The sequence below is a fragment of the Carcharhinus amblyrhynchos genome, chromosome 22 (genome assembly GCF_965287045.1).
Source record: "Carcharhinus amblyrhynchos chromosome 22, sCarAmb.v2.hapA, whole genome shotgun sequence".
NCBI lineage: Eukaryota > Metazoa > Chordata > Chondrichthyes > Carcharhiniformes > Carcharhinidae > Carcharhinus > Carcharhinus amblyrhynchos.
Window position 1 is genome coordinate 35911054 of NC_137345.1, and position 16467 is coordinate 35927520.

Below are 16467 nucleotides of genomic sequence, written 5' to 3' on the forward strand. Positions count from 1 at the left end.
GAAAAACCTCAAAAGGATACCTTAATCTCTCTGAAAGCATAAATGCTGTTCCCAGAATGTAACATGGAGCATTCCAGAACAGTAACCAACTTCTCCAAAAGAGTAACCAACCTCTCCAACCGGGTACCCAACCCTCTGACCTCTCCAGCAGGGCACTCAACCTCTGACCAGACCGGCAGGGCACCTGACCTCTAACCTCTCCAGCAGGGCACCCGACCTCTGGCCTCTCCAGCAGGGCACCCGACCTCTGGCCTCTCGAGCAGGGCACACGACCTCTGGTGGGAGGTGATGTGAGACCCCCAGACTGTTGCAATTTTGACCAAGGTGAGGAGGCCTTCCTACTTTATGAAAGTTCAGTCCAGAATCTTCTTGCTAGAGCTAGTCTATTCAGGGGTAAAACCACACGCTGCTAATCCTCACCGAAAACTTACTCCCGCAAGATGCTGTGGATGTTGGGAAGTTTACAAAATTGTGACAGACCGAAAGCCTTTCTCTGTCTACGGTCGCTGCCACATCTCCCAAGTACTCCGTTATTTTGTGGATGTGTTCAGACTTCCAGCAGCTGCTTTTGTCGCTAGATTTTTGCCAGGTTCAGATAAAAGGGAAGTGGAGCTCAGTAAGTTGGGGTATAAGTTAGTGATGGATGAATGAGGGCACCGTGTGGAGCTCAGTAAGTTGAGGTATAAGTTAGTGGTGGATGAATGAGGGCATGGAGCGGAGCTCAGTAAGTTGAGGTATAAGTTAGTGATGGATGAATGAGGACACGGTGTGGAGCTCAGTAAGTTGAGGTATAAGTTAGTGATGGATGAATAAGGACATGGTGTGGAGCTCAGTCAGTTGTGGTATAAATTAGTGATGGATGAATGAGGACACGGTGTGGAGCTCAGTAAGTCGAGGCATTAGTTAGTGACGGATGAATGGGGACACGGTGTGGAGCTCAAGTAAGTTGTGGTATAAGTTAGTGATGGATGAATGAGGACACGGTGTGGAGCTCAGTAAGTTGAGGTATTAGTTAGTGATGGATGAATGAGGACACGGTGTGGAGCTCAGTAAGTTGTGGTATAAGTTAGTGACGGATGAATGAGGACATGGTGTGGAGCTCAGTAAGTAGAGGTATAAGTTAGTGATGGGTGAATGAGGGCACGGAGTGGAGCTCAATAAGTTGAGGTATAAGTTAGTGATGGATGAATGAGGGCACGGAGTGGAGCTCAGTAAGTTGTGGTATAAGTTAGTGACGGATGAACGAGGACACGGAGTGGAGCTCAGTAAGTAGAGGTATAAGTTAGTGATGGGTGAATGAGGAGTCGGAGTGGAGCTCAGCACATTGTTGTATAAGTTAGTGATGGATGAATGAGGGCACGGAGTGGAGCTCAGTAAGTTGTGGTATAAGTTAGTGATGGATGAATGAGGACACGGTGTGGAGCTCAAGTAAGTTGTGGCATAAGTTAGTGATGGATGAATGAGGACACGGAGTGGAGCTCAGTAAGTTGTGGTATAAGTTAGTGATGGATGAATGAGGACACGGTGTGGAGCTCAGTAAGTAGAGGTATAAGTTAGTGATGGGTGAATGAGGAATCGGAGTGGAGCTCAGCACATTGTGGTATAATTCAGTGATGGATGAATGAGGACACGGTGTGCAACTCAGTAAGTTGTGGTATAAATTAGTGATGGATGAATGAGGACATGGTGTGGAGCTCAGTAAGTTGAGGTATTAGTTAGTGATGGATGAATGAGGACACGGAGTGGAGCTGAGTAAGTTGTGGCATAAGTTAGTGATGGATGAATGAGGACACGGTGTGGAGCTCAGTAAGTTGAGGTATAAGTTAGTGATGGATGAATGAGGACACGGTGTGGAGCTCAGTAAGTTGAGGTATAAGTTAGTGATGGATGAATGAGGACACGGAGTGGAGCTCAGTCTGTTGTGGTATAAGTTAGTGATGGATGAATGAGGACACGGAGTGGAGCTGAGAAAGTTGTGGTATAAGTTAGTGATGGATGAATGAGGACACGGAGTGGAGCTCAGTAAGTTGAGGTATAAGTTAGTGATGGATGAATGAGGACACGGAGTGGAGCTCAGTACGTTGAGGTATAAGTTAGTGATGGATGAATGAGGACACGGAGTGGAGCTCAGTAAGTTGTGGTATAAGTTAGTGATGGATGAATGAGGACACGGTGTGGAGCTCAGTAAGTTGAGGTATAAGTTAGTGATGGATGAATGAGGACACAGTGTGGAGCTCAGTAAGTTGAGGTATAAGTTAGTGATGGGCGAATGAGGACACGGAGTGGAGATCAGTAAGTTGAGGTATAAGTTAGTGATGGATGAATGAGGACACGGAGTGGACCTCAGTAAGTTGTGGTATAAGTTAGTGACGGATGAATGAGGACACGGTGTGGAGCTCAGTAAGTTGAGGTATAAGTTAGTGATGGATGAATGAGGACACGGAGTGGAGCTCAGTAAGTTGAGGTATTAGTTAGTGATGGATGAATGAGGACACGGTGTGGAGCTCAAGTAAGTTGAGGTATAAGTTAGTGATGGATGAATGAGGACACGGTGTGGAGCTCAAGTAAGTTGAGGTATAAGTTAGTGATGGATGAATGAGGACACGGTGTGGAGCTCAAGTAAGTTGAGGTATAAGTTAGTGATGGATGAATGAGGACATGGTGTGGAGCTCAGTAAGTTGAGGTATAAGTTAGTGATGGATGAATGAGGGCACGGAGTGGAGCTCAGTAAGTTGTGGATTAGTTAGTGATGGGTGAATGAGGGCACGGAGTGGAGCTCAGTAAGTTGTGGTATTAGTTAGTAATGGATGAATGAGGACACGGAGTGGAGCTCAGTAAGTTGTGGTATAAGTTAGTGATGGATGAATGAGGACACGGTGTGGAGCTCAGTAAGTTGAGGTATAAGTTAGTGATGGATGAATGAGGACTCGGTGTGGAGCTCAGTAAGTTGTGGTATAAGTTAGTGATGGGTGAATGAGGACACGGTGTGGAGCTCAGTAAGTTGAGGTATAAGTTAGTGATGGATGAATGAGGACTCGGTGTGGAGCTCAGTAAGTTGAGGTATAAGTTAGTGATGGATGAATGAGGACACGGAGTGGAGCTCAGTAAGTTGTGGTATAAGTTAGTGATGGATGAATGAGGACACGGTGTGGAGCTCAGTAAGTTGTGGTATTCGTTAGTGATGGATGAATGAGGACACGGAGTGGAGCTCAGTAAGTTGTGGTATAAGTTAGTGATGGATGAATGAGGACACGGTGTGGAGCTCAGTAAGTTGAGGTATAAGTTAGTGATGGATGAATGAGGACTCGATGTGGAGCTCAGTAAGTTGAGGTATAAGTTAGTGATGGATGAATGAGGGCACGGAGTGGAGCTCAGTAAGTTGAGGTATTAGTTAGTGATGGATGAATGAGGACACGGTGTGGAGCTCAGTAAGTTGAGGTATAAGTTAGTGATGGATGAATGAGGACACGGAGTGGAGCTCAGTAAGTTGTGGTATAAGTTAGTGATGGATGAATGAGGGTACGGAGTGGAGCTCAGTAAGTTGTGGTATTAGTTAGTGATGGATGAATGAGGACACGGAGTGGAGCTCAGTAAGTTGTGGAATAAGATAGTGATGGATGAATGAGGGCACGGAGTGGAACTCAGTAAGTTGAGGTATTAGTTAGTGATGGATGAATGAGGACACGGTGTGGAGCTCAGTCAATTGAGGTATAAGTTAGTGATGGATGAATGAGGGCACGGAGTGGAGCTCAGTAAGTTGAGGTATTAGTTAGTGATGGATGAATGAGGACACGGTGTGGAGCTCAGTCAATTGAGGTATAAGTTAGTGATGGACGAATGAGGACACGGTGTGGAGCTCAGTAAGTTGAGGTATAAGTTAGTGATGGATGAATGAGGACACGGAGTGGAGCTCAGTAAGTTGAGGTATAAGTTAGTGATGGATGAATGAGGGCACGGAGTGGAGCTGAGTAAGTTGAGGTATAAGTTAGTGATGGATGAATGAGGACACGGTGTGGAGCTCAGTAAGTTGAGGTATAAGTTAGTGATGGATGAATGAGGGCACGGTGTGGAGCTCTGTCAGTTCAGGTATAAGTTAGTGATGGATGAATGAGGGCACGGAGTGGAGCTCAGTAAGTTGAGGTATAAGTTAGTGATGGATGAATGAGGACACGGTGTGCAGCTCAGTAAGTTGTGGATTTGTTAGTGATGGATGAATGAGAACACGGTGTGGAGCTCAGTAAGTTGAGGTATAAGTTAGTGATGGATGAATGAGGACACGGAGTGGAGCTCAGTAAGTTGAGGTATAAGTTAGTGATGGATGAATGAGGACACGGAGTGGAGCTCAGTAAGTGGAGGTATAAGTTAGTGATGGATGAATGAGGACACGGAGTGGAGCTCAGTAAGTTCAGGTATAAGTTAGTGATGGATGAATGAGGACACGGAGTGGAGCTCAGTAAGTTAAGGTATAAGTTAGTGATGGATGAATGAGGGCACGGAGTGGAGCTCAGTAAGTTGAGGTATAAGTTAGTGATGGATGAATGAGGAAACGGTGTGGAGCTCAGTAAGTTGTGATATAAGTTAGTGATGGATGAATGAGGACACGGTGTGGAGCTCAGTCAGTTGAGGTATAAGTTAGTGATGGATGAATGAGGACACGGTGTGGAGCTCAATAAGTTGAGGTATAAGTTAGTGATGGATGAATGAGGACACGGAGTGGAGCTCAGTAAGTTGAGGCATTAGTAAGTCATGGATGAATGAGGACACGGAGTGGAGCTCAGTAAGTTGAGGTATTAGTTAGTGATGGACGAATGAGGACACGGTGTGGAGCTCAGTAAGTTGAGGTATAAGTTAGTGATGGACGAATGAGGGCACGGTGTGGAGCTCAGTAAGTTGAGGTATATCTTAGTGATGGATGAATGAGGACACGGAGTGGAGCTCAGTAAGTTGAGGTATAAGTTAGTGATGGATGAATGAGGACACGGAGTGGAGCTCAGTAAGTTGAGGTATTAGTTAGTGATGGATGAATGAGGACACGGTGTGGAGCTCAGTAAGTTGAGGTATAAGTTAGTGATGGACGAATGAGGGCACGGTGTGGAGCTCAGTAAGTTGAGGTATATCTTAGTGATGGATGAATGAGGACACGGTGTGGAGCTCAGTCAGTTGAGGAATAAGTTAGTGATGGATGAATGAGGACACGGAGTGGAGCTCAGTAAGTTGAGGTATAAGTTAGTGATGGATGAATGAGGACACGGAGTGGAGCTCAGTAAGTTGAGGTATAAGTTAGTGATGGATGAATGAGGACTCGGTGTGGAGCTCACGAAGTTGAGGTATAAGTTAGTGATGGATGAATGAGGACACGGTGTGGAGCTCAGTACGTTGAGGTATAAGTTAGTGATGGATGAATGAGGACACGGAGTGGAGCTCAGTAAGTTGAGGTATAAGTTAGTGATGGATGAATGAGGGCACGGTGTGGAGCTCAGTAAGTTGAGGTATTAGTTAGTGATGGATGAATGAGGACACGGTGTGGAGCTCAGTAAGTTGAGGTATAAGTTAGTGATGGATGAATGAGGACTCGGTGTGGAGTTCAGTAAGTTGAGGTATAAGTTAGTGATGGATGAATGAGGACACGGAGTGGAGCTCAGTAAGTTGTGGTATAAGTTAGTGATGGATGAATGAGGACACGGTGTGGAGCTCAGTAAGTTGTGGTATTCGTTAGTGATGGATGAATGAGGACACGGAGTGGAGCTCAGTAAGTTGTGGTATAAGTTAGTGATGGATGAATGAGGACACGGTGTGGAGCTCAGTAAGTTGAGGTATAACTTAGTGATGGATGAATGAGGACTCGGTGTGGAGCTCAGTAAGTTGAGGTATAAGTTAGTGATGGATGAATGAGGGCACGGAGTGGAGCTCAGTAAGTTGTGGTATTAGTTAGTGATGGATGAATGAGGACACGGAGTGGAGCTCAGTAAGTTGTGGAATAAGTTAGTGATGGATGAATGAGGGCACGGAGTGGAACTCAGTAAGTTGAGGTATTAGTTAGTGATGGATGAATGAGGACACGGTGTGGAGCTCAGTCAATTGAGGTATAAGTTAGTGATGGATGAATGAGGGCACGGAGTGGAGCTCAGTAAGTTGAGGTATTAGTTAGTGATGGATGAATGAGGACACGGTGTGGAGCTCAGTCAATTGAGGTATAAGTTAGTGATGGACGAATGAGGACACGGTGTGGAGCTCAGTAAGTTGAGGTATAAGTTAGTGATGGATGAATGAGGACACGGAGTGGAGCTCAGTAAGTTGAGGTATAAGTTAGTGATGGATGAATGAGGGCACGGAGTGGAGCTGAGTAAATTAAGGTATAAGTTAGTGATGGATGAATGAGGACACGGTGTGGAGCTCTGTCAGTTCAGGTATAAGTTAGTGATGGATGAATGAGGGCACGGAGTGGAGCTCAGTAAGTTGAGGTATAAGTTAGTGATGGATGAATGAGGACACGGTGTGCAGCTCAGTAAGTTGTGGATTTGTTAGTGATGGATGAATGAGGACACGGAGTGGAGCTCAGTAAGTTGAGGTATAAGTTAGTGATGGATGAATGAGAACACGGTGTGGAGCTCAGTAAGTTGAGGTATAAGTTAGTGATGGATGAATGAGGACACGGAGTGGAGCTCAGTAAGTTGAGGTATAAGTTAGTGATGGATGAATGAGGACACGGAGTGGAGCTCAGTAAGTTGAAGTATAAGTTAGTGATGGATGAATGAGGACACGGAGTGGAGCTCAGTAAGTTCAGGTATAAGTTAGTGATGGATGAATGAGGACACGGAGTGGAGCTCAGTAAGTTAAGGTATAAGTTAGTGATGGATGAATGAGGGCACGGAGTGGAGCTCAGTAAGTTGAGGTATAAGTTAGTGATGGATGAATGAGGAAACGGTGTGGAGCTCAGTAAGTTGTGATATAAGTTAGTGATGGATGAATGAGGACACGGTGTGGAGCTCAGTCAGTTGAGGTATAAGTTAGTGATGGATGAATGAGGACACGGTGTGGAGCTCAATAAGTTGAGGTATAAGTTAGTGATGGATGAATGAGGACACGGAGTGGAGCTCAGTAAGTTGAGGCATTAGTAAGTCATGGATGAATGAGGACACGGAGTGGAGCTCAGTAAGTTGAGGTATTAGTTAGTGATGGATGAATGAGGAAACGGTGTGGAGCTCAGTAAGTTGTGATATAAGTTAGTGATGGATGAATGAGGACACGGTGTGGAGCTCAGTCAGTTGAGGTATAAGTTAGTGATGGATGAATGAGGACACGGTGTGGAGCTCAATAAGTTGAGGTATAAGTTAGTGATGGATGAATGAGGACACGGAGTGGAGCTCAGTAAGTTGAGGCATTAGTAAGTCATGGATGAATGAGGACACGGAGTGGAGCTCAGTAAGTTGAGGTATAAGTTCGTGATGGATGAATGAGGACTCGGAGTGGAGCTCAGTAAGTTGAGGTATAAGTTAGTGATGGATGAATGAGGACACGGTGTGGAGCTCAGTAAGTTGAGGTATAAGTTAGTGATGGATGAATAAGGACATGGTGTGGAGCTCAGTCAGTTGTGGTATAAATTAGTGATGGATGAATGAGGACACGGTGTGGAGCTCAGTAAGTCGAGGCATTAGTTAGTGACGGATGAATGGGGACACGGTGTGGAGCTCAAGTAAGTTGTGGTATAAGTTAGTGATGGATGAATGAGGACACGGTGTGGAGCTCAGTAAGTTGAGGTATTAGTTAGTGATGGATGAATGAGGACACGGTGTGGAGCTCAGTAAGTTGTGGTATAAGTTAGTGACGGATGAATGAGGACATGGTGTGGAGCTCAGTAAGTAGAGGTATAAGTTAGTGATGGGTGAATGAGGGCACGGAGTGGAGCTCAATAAGTTGAGGTATAAGTTAGTGATGGATGAATGAGGGCACGGAGTGGAGCTCAGTAAGTTGTGGTATAAGTTAGTGACGGATGAACGAGGACACGGAGTGGAGCTCAGTAAGTAGAGGTATAAGTTAGTGATGGGTGAATGAGGAGTCGGAGTGGAGCTCAGCACATTGTTGTATAAGTTAGTGATGGATGAATGAGGGCACGGAGTGGAGCTCAGTAAGTTGTGGTATAAGTTAGTGATGGATGAATGAGGACACGGTGTGGAGCTCAAGTAAGTTGTGGCATAAGTTAGTGATGGATGAATGAGGACACGGAGTGGAGCTCAGTAAGTTGTGGTATAAGTTAGTGATGGATGAATGAGGACACGGTGTGGAGCTCAGTAAGTAGAGGTATAAGTTAGTGATGGGTGAATGAGGAATCGGAGTGGAGCTCAGCACATTGTGGTATAATTCAGTGATGGATGAATGAGGACACGGTGTGCAACTCAGTAAGTTGTGGTATAAATTAGTGATGGATGAATGAGGACATGGTGTGGAGCTCAGTAAGTTGAGGTATTAGTTAGTGATGGATGAATGAGGACACGGAGTGGAGCTGAGTAATTTGTGGCATAAGTTAGTGATGGATGAATGAGGACACGGTGTGGAGCTCAGTAAGTTGAGGTATAAGTTAGTGATGGATGAATGAGGACACGGTGTGGAGCTCAGTAAGTTGAGGTATAAGTTAGTGATGGATGAATGAGGACACGGAGTGGAGCTCAGTCTGTTGTGGTATAAGTTAGTGATGGATGAATGAGGACACGGAGTGGAGCTGAGAAAGTTGTGGTATAAGTTAGTGATGGATGAATGAGGACACGGAGTGGAGCTCAGTACGTTGAGGTATAAGTTAGTGATGGATGAATGAGGACACGGAGTGGAGCTCAGTAAGTTGTGGTATAAGTTAGTGATGGATGAATGAGGACACGGTGTGGAGCTCAGTAAGTTGAGGTATAAGTTAGTGATGGATGAATGAGGACACAGTGTGGAGCTCAGTAAGTTGAGGTATAAGTTAGTGATGGGCGAATGAGGACACGGAGTGGAGATCAGTAAGTTGAGGTATAAGTTAGTGATGGATGAATGAGGACACGGAGTGGACCTCAGTAAGTTTTGGTATAAGTTAGTGACGGATGAATGAGGACACGGTGTGGAGCTCAGTAAGTTGAGGTATAAGTTAGTGATGGATGAATGAGGACACGGAGTGGAGCTCAGTAAGTTGAGGTATTAGTTAGTGATGGATGAATGAGGACACGGTGTGGAGCTCAAGTAAGTTGAGGTATAAGTTAGTGATGGATGAATGAGGACACGGTGTGGAGCTCAAGTAAGTTGAGGTATAAGTTAGTGATGGATGAATGAGGACACGGTGTGGAGCTCAAGTAAGTTGAGGTATAAGTTAGTGATGGATGAATGAGGACATGGTGTGGAGCTCAGTAAGTTGAGGTATAAGTTAGTGATGGATGAATGAGGGCACGGAGTGGAGCTCAGTAAGTTGTGGATTAGTTAGTGATGGGTGAATGAGGGCACGGAGTGGAGCTCAGTAAGTTGTGGTATTAGTTAGTAATGGATGAATGAGGACACGGAGTGGAGCTCAGTAAGTTGTGGTATAAGTTAGTGATGGATGAATGAGGACACGGTGTGGAGCTCAGTAAGTTGAGGTATAAGTTAGTGATGGATGAATGAGGACTCGGTGTGGAGCTCAGTAAGTTGTGGTATAAGTTAGTGATGGGTGAATGAGGACACGGTGTGGAGCTCAGTAAGTTGAGGTATAAGTTAGTGATGGATGAATGAGGACTCGGTGTGGAGCTCAGTAAGTTGAGGTATAAGTTAGTGATGGATGAATGAGGACACGGAGTGGAGCTCAGTAAGTTGTGGTATAAGTTAGTGATGGATGAATGAGGACACGGTGTGGAGCTCAGTAAGTTGTGGTATTCGTTAGTGATGGATGAATGAGGACACGGAGTGGAGCTCAGTAAGTTGTGGTATAAGTTAGTGATGGATGAATGAGGACACGGTGTGGAGCTCAGTAAGTTGAGGTATAAGTTAGTGATGGATGAATGAGGACTCGATGTGGAGCTCAGTAAGTTGAGGTATAAGTTAGTGATGGATGAATGAGGGCACGGAGTGGAGCTCAGTAAGTTGAGGTATTAGTTAGTGATGGATGAATGAGGACACGGTGTGGAGCTCAGTAAGTTGAGGTATAAGTTAGTGATGGATGAATGAGGACACGGAGTGGAGCTCAGTAAGTTGTGGTATAAGTTAGTGATGGATGAATGAGGGTACGGAGTGGAGCTCAGTAAGTTGTGGTATTAGTTAGTGATGGATGAATGAGGACACGGAGTGGAGCTCAGTAAGTTGTGGAATAAGATAGTGATGGATGAATGAGGGCACGGAGTGGAACTCAGTAAGTTGAGGTATTAGTTAGTGATGGATGAATGAGGACACGGTGTGGAGCTCAGTCAATTGAGGTATAAGTTAGTGATGGATGAATGAGGGCACGGAGTGGAGCTCAGTAAGTTGAGGTATTAGTTAGTGATGGATGAATGAGGACACGGTGTGGAGCTCAGTCAATTGAGGTATAAGTTAGTGATGGACGAATGAGGACACGGTGTGGAGCTCAGTAAGTTGAGGTATAAGTTAGTGATGGATGAATGAGGACACGGAGTGGAGCTCAGTAAGTTGAGGTATAAGTTAGTGATGGATGAATGAGGGCACGGAGTGGAGCTGAGTAAGTTGAGGTATAAGTTAGTGATGGATGAATGAGGACACGGTGTGGAGCTCAGTAAGTTGAGGTATGAGTTAGTGATGGATGAATGAGGACACGGTGTGGAGCTCTGTCAGTTCAGGTATAAGTTAGTGATGGATGAATGAGGGCACGGAGTGGAGCTCAGTAAGTTGAGGTATAAGTTAGTGATGGATGAATGAGGACACGGTGTGCAGCTCAGTAAGTTGTGGATTTGTTAGTGATGGATGAATGAGAACACGGTGTGGAGCTCAGTAAGTTGAGGTATAAGTTAGTGATGGATGAATGAGGACACGGAGTGGAGCTCAGTAAGTTGAGGTATAAGTTAGTGATGGATGAATGAGGACACGGAGTGGAGCTCAGTAAGTGGAGGTATAAGTTAGTGATGGATGAATGAGGACACGGAGTGGAGCTCAGTAAGTTCAGGTATAAGTTAGTGATGGATGAATGAGGACACGGAGTGGAGCTCAGTAAGTTAAGGTATAAGTTAGTGATGGATGAATGAGGGCACGGAGTGGAGCTCAGTAAGTTGAGGTATAAGTTAGTGATGGATGAATGAGGAAACGGTGTGGAGCTCAGTAAGTTGTGATATAAGTTAGTGATGGATGAATGAGGACACGGTGTGGAGCTCAGTCAGTTGAGGTATAAGTTAGTGATGGATGAATGAGGACACGGTGTGGAGCTCAATAAGTTGAGGTATAAGTTAGTGATGGATGAATGAGGACACGGAGTGGAGCTCAGTAAGTTGAGGCATTAGTAAGTCATGGATGAATGAGGACACGGAGTGGAGCTCAGTAAGTTGAGGTATTAGTTAGTGATGGACGAATGAGGACACGGTGTGGAGCTCAGTAAGTTGAGGTATAAGTTAGTGATGGACGAATGAGGGCACGGTGTGGAGCTCAGTAAGTTGAGGTATATCTTAGTGATGGATGAATGAGGACACGGAGTGGAGCTCAGTAAGTTGAGGTATAAGTTAGTGATGGATGAATGAGGACACGGAGTGGAGCTCAGTAAGTTGAGGTATTAGTTAGTGATGGATGAATGAGGACACGGTGTGGAGCTCAGTAAGTTGAGGTATAAGTTAGTGATGGACGAATGAGGGCACGGTGTGGAGCTCAGTAAGTTGAGGTATATCTTAGTGATGGATGAATGAGGACACGGTGTGGAGCTCAGTCAGTTGAGGAATAAGTTAGTGATGGATGAATGAGGACACGGAGTGGAGCTCAGTAAGTTGAGGTATAAGTTAGTGATGGATGAATGAGGACACGGAGTGGAGCTCAGTAAGTTGAGGTATAAGTTAGTGATGGATGAATGAGGACTCGGTGTGGAGCTCACGAAGTTGAGGTATAAGTTAGTGATGGATGAATGAGGACACGGTGTGGAGCTCAGTACGTTGAGGTATAAGTTAGTGATGGATGAATGAGGACACGGAGTGGAGCTCAGTAAGTTGAGGTATAAGTTAGTGATGGATGAATGAGGGCACGGTGTGGAGCTCAGTAAGTTGAGGTATTAGTTAGTGATGGATGAATGAGGACACGGTGTGGAGCTCAGTAAGTTGAGGTATAAGTTAGTGATGGATGAATGAGGACTCGGTGTGGAGTTCAGTAAGTTGAGGTATAAGTTAGTGATGGATGAATGAGGACACGGAGTGGAGCTCAGTAAGTTGTGGTATAAGTTAGTGATGGATGAATGAGGACACGGTGTGGAGCTCAGTAAGTTGTGGTATTCGTTAGTGATGGATGAATGAGGACACGGAGTGGAGCTCAGTAAGTTGTGGTATAAGTTAGTGATGGATGAATGAGGACACGGTGTGGAGCTCAGTAAGTTGAGGTATAACTTAGTGATGGATGAATGAGGACTCGGTGTGGAGCTCAGTAAGTTGAGGTATAAGTTAGTGATGGATGAATGAGGGCACGGAGTGGAGCTCAGTAAGTTGTGGTATTAGTTAGTGATGGATGAATGAGGACACGGAGTGGAGCTCAGTAAGTTGTGGAATAAGTTAGTGATGGATGAATGAGGGCACGGAGTGGAACTCAGTAAGTTGAGGTATTAGTTAGTGATGGATGAATGAGGACACGGTGTGGAGCTCAGTCAATTGAGGTATAAGTTAGTGATGGATGAATGAGGGCACGGAGTGGAGCTCAGTAAGTTGAGGTATTAGTTAGTGATGGATGAATGAGGACACGGTGTGGAGCTCAGTCAATTGAGGTATAAGTTAGTGATGGACGAATGAGGACACGGTGTGGAGCTCAGTAAGTTGAGGTATAAGTTAGTGATGGATGAATGAGGACACGGAGTGGAGCTCAGTAAGTTGAGGTATAAGTTAGTGATGGATGAATGAGGGCACGGAGTGGAGCTGAGTAAATTAAGGTATAAGTTAGTGATGGATGAATGAGGACACGGTGTGGAGCTCTGTCAGTTCAGGTATAAGTTAGTGATGGATGAATGAGGGCACGGAGTGGAGCTCAGTAAGTTGAGGTATAAGTTAGTGATGGATGAATGAGGACACGGTGTGCAGCTCAGTAAGTTGTGGATTTGTTAGTGATGGATGAATGAGAACACGGTGTGGAGCTCAGTAAGTTGAGGTATAAGTTAGTGATGGATGAATGAGGACACGGAGTGGAGCTCAGTAAGTTGAGGTATAAGTTAGTGATGGATGAATGAGGACACGGAGTGGAGCTCAGTAAGTTGAAGTATAAGTTAGTGATGGATGAATGAGGACACGGAGTGGAGCTCAGTAAGTTCAGGTATAAGTTAGTGATGGATGAATGAGGACACGGAGTGGAGCTCAGTAAGTTAAGGTATAAGTTAGTGATGGATGAATGAGGGCACGGAGTGGAGCTCAGTAAGTTGAGGTATAAGTTAGTGATGGATGAATGAGGAAACGGTGTGGAGCTCAGTAAGTTGTGATATAAGTTAGTGATGGATGAATGAGGACACGGTGTGGAGCTCAGTCAGTTGAGGTATAAGTTAGTGATGGATGAATGAGGACACGGTGTGGAGCTCAATAAGTTGAGGTATAAGTTAGTGATGGATGAATGAGGACACGGAGTGGAGCTCAGTAAGTTGAGGCATTAGTAAGTCATGGATGAATGAGGACACGGAGTGGAGCTCAGTAAGTTGAGGTATTAGTTAGTGATGGATGAATGAGGAAACGGTGTGGAGCTCAGTAAGTTGTGATATAAGTTAGTGATGGATGAATGAGGACACGGTGTGGAGCTCAGTCAGTTGAGGTATAAGTTAGTGATGGATGAATGAGGACACGGTGTGGAGCTCAATAAGTTGAGGTATAAGTTAGTGATGGATGAATGAGGACACGGAGTGGAGCTCAGTAAGTTGAGGCATTAGTAAGTCATGGATGAATGAGGACACGGAGTGGAGCTCAGTAAGTTGAGGTATAAGTTCGTGATGGATGAATGAGGACTCGGAGTGGAGCTCAGTAAGTTGAGGTATAAGTTAGTGATGGATGAATGAGGACACGGTGTGGAGCTCAGTAAGTTGAGGTATAAGTTAGTGATGGATGAATAAGGACATGGTGTGGAGCTCAGTCAGTTGTGGTATAAATTAGTGATGGATGAATGAGGACACGGTGTGGAGCTCAGTAAGTCGAGGCATTAGTTAGTGACGGATGAATGGGGACACGGTGTGGAGCTCAAGTAAGTTGTGGTATAAGTTAGTGATGGATGAATGAGGACACGGTGTGGAGCTCAGTAAGTTGAGGTATTAGTTAGTGATGGATGAATGAGGACACGGTGTGGAGCTCAGTAAGTTGTGGTATAAGTTAGTGACGGATGAATGAGGACATGGTGTGGAGCTCAGTAAGTAGAGGTATAAGTTAGTGATGGGTGAATGAGGGCACGGAGTGGAGCTCAATAAGTTGAGGTATAAGTTAGTGATGGATGAATGAGGGCACGGAGTGGAGCTCAGTAAGTTGTGGTATAAGTTAGTGACGGATGAACGAGGACACGGAGTGGAGCTCAGTAAGTAGAGGTATAAGTTAGTGATGGGTGAATGAGGAGTCGGAGTGGAGCTCAGCACATTGTTGTATAAGTTAGTGATGGATGAATGAGGGCACGGAGTGGAGCTCAGTAAGTTGTGGTATAAGTTAGTGATGGATGAATGAGGACACGGTGTGGAGCTCAAGTAAGTTGTGGCATAAGTTAGTGATGGATGAATGAGGACACGGAGTGGAGCTCAGTAAGTTGTGGTATAAGTTAGTGATGGATGAATGAGGACACGGTGTGGAGCTCAGTAAGTAGAGGTATAAGTTAGTGATGGGTGAATGAGGAATCGGAGTGGAGCTCAGCACATTGTGGTATAATTCAGTGATGGATGAATGAGGACACGGTGTGCAACTCAGTAAGTTGTGGTATAAATTAGTGATGGATGAATGAGGACATGGTGTGGAGCTCAGTAAGTTGAGGTATTAGTTAGTGATGGATGAATGAGGACACGGAGTGGAGCTGAGTAATTTGTGGCATAAGTTAGTGATGGATGAATGAGGACACGGTGTGGAGCTCAGTAAGTTGAGGTATAAGTTAGTGATGGATGAATGAGGACACGGTGTGGAGCTCAGTAAGTTGAGGTATAAGTTAGTGATGGATGAATGAGGACACGGAGTGGAGCTCAGTCTGTTGTGGTATAAGTTAGTGATGGATGAATGAGGACACGGAGTGGAGCTGAGAAAGTTGTGGTATAAGTTAGTGATGGATGAATGAGGACACGGAGTGGAGCTCAGTACGTTGAGGTATAAGTTAGTGATGGATGAATGAGGACACGGAGTGGAGCTCAGTAAGTTGTGGTATAAGTTAGTGATGGATGAATGAGGACACGGTGTGGAGCTCAGTAAGTTGAGGTATAAGTTAGTGATGGATGAATGAGGACACAGTGTGGAGCTCAGTAAGTTGAGGTATAAGTTAGTGATGGGCGAATGAGGACACGGAGTGGAGATCAGTAAGTTGAGGTATAAGTTAGTGATGGATGAATGAGGACACGGAGTGGACCTCAGTAAGTTTTGGTATAAGTTAGTGACGGATGAATGAGGACACGGTGTGGAGCTCAGTAAGTTGAGGTATAAGTTAGTGATGGATGAATGAGGACACGGAGTGGAGCTCAGTAAGTTGAGGTATTAGTTAGTGATGGATGAATGAGGACACGGTGTGGAGCTCAAGTAAGTTGAGGTATAAGTTAGTGATGGATGAATGAGGACACGGTGTGGAGCTCAAGTAAGTTGAGGTATAAGTTAGTGATGGATGAATGAGGACACGGTGTGGAGCTCAAGTAAGTTGAGGTATAAGTTAGTGATGGATGAATGAGGACATGGTGTGGAGCTCAGTAAGTTGAGGTATAAGTTAGTGATGGATGAATGAGGGCACGGAGTGGAGCTCAGTAAGTTGTGGATTAGTTAGTGATGGGTGAATGAGGGCACGGAGTGGAGCTCAGTAAGTTGTGGTATTAGTTAGTAATGGATGAATGAGGACACGGAGTGGAGCTCAGTAAGTTGTGGTATAAGTTAGTGATGGATGAATGAGGACACGGTGTGGAGCTCAGTAAGTTGAGGTATAAGTTAGTGATGGATGAATGAGGACTCGGTGTGGAGCTCAGTAAGTTGTGGTATAAGTTAGTGATGGGTGAATGAGGACACGGTGTGGAGCTCAGTAAGTTGAGGTATAAGTTAGTGATGGATGAATGAGGACTCGGTGTGGAGCTCAGTAAGTTGAGGTATAAGTTAGTGATGGATGAATGAGGACACGGAGTGGAGCTCAGTAAGTTGTGGTATAAGTTAG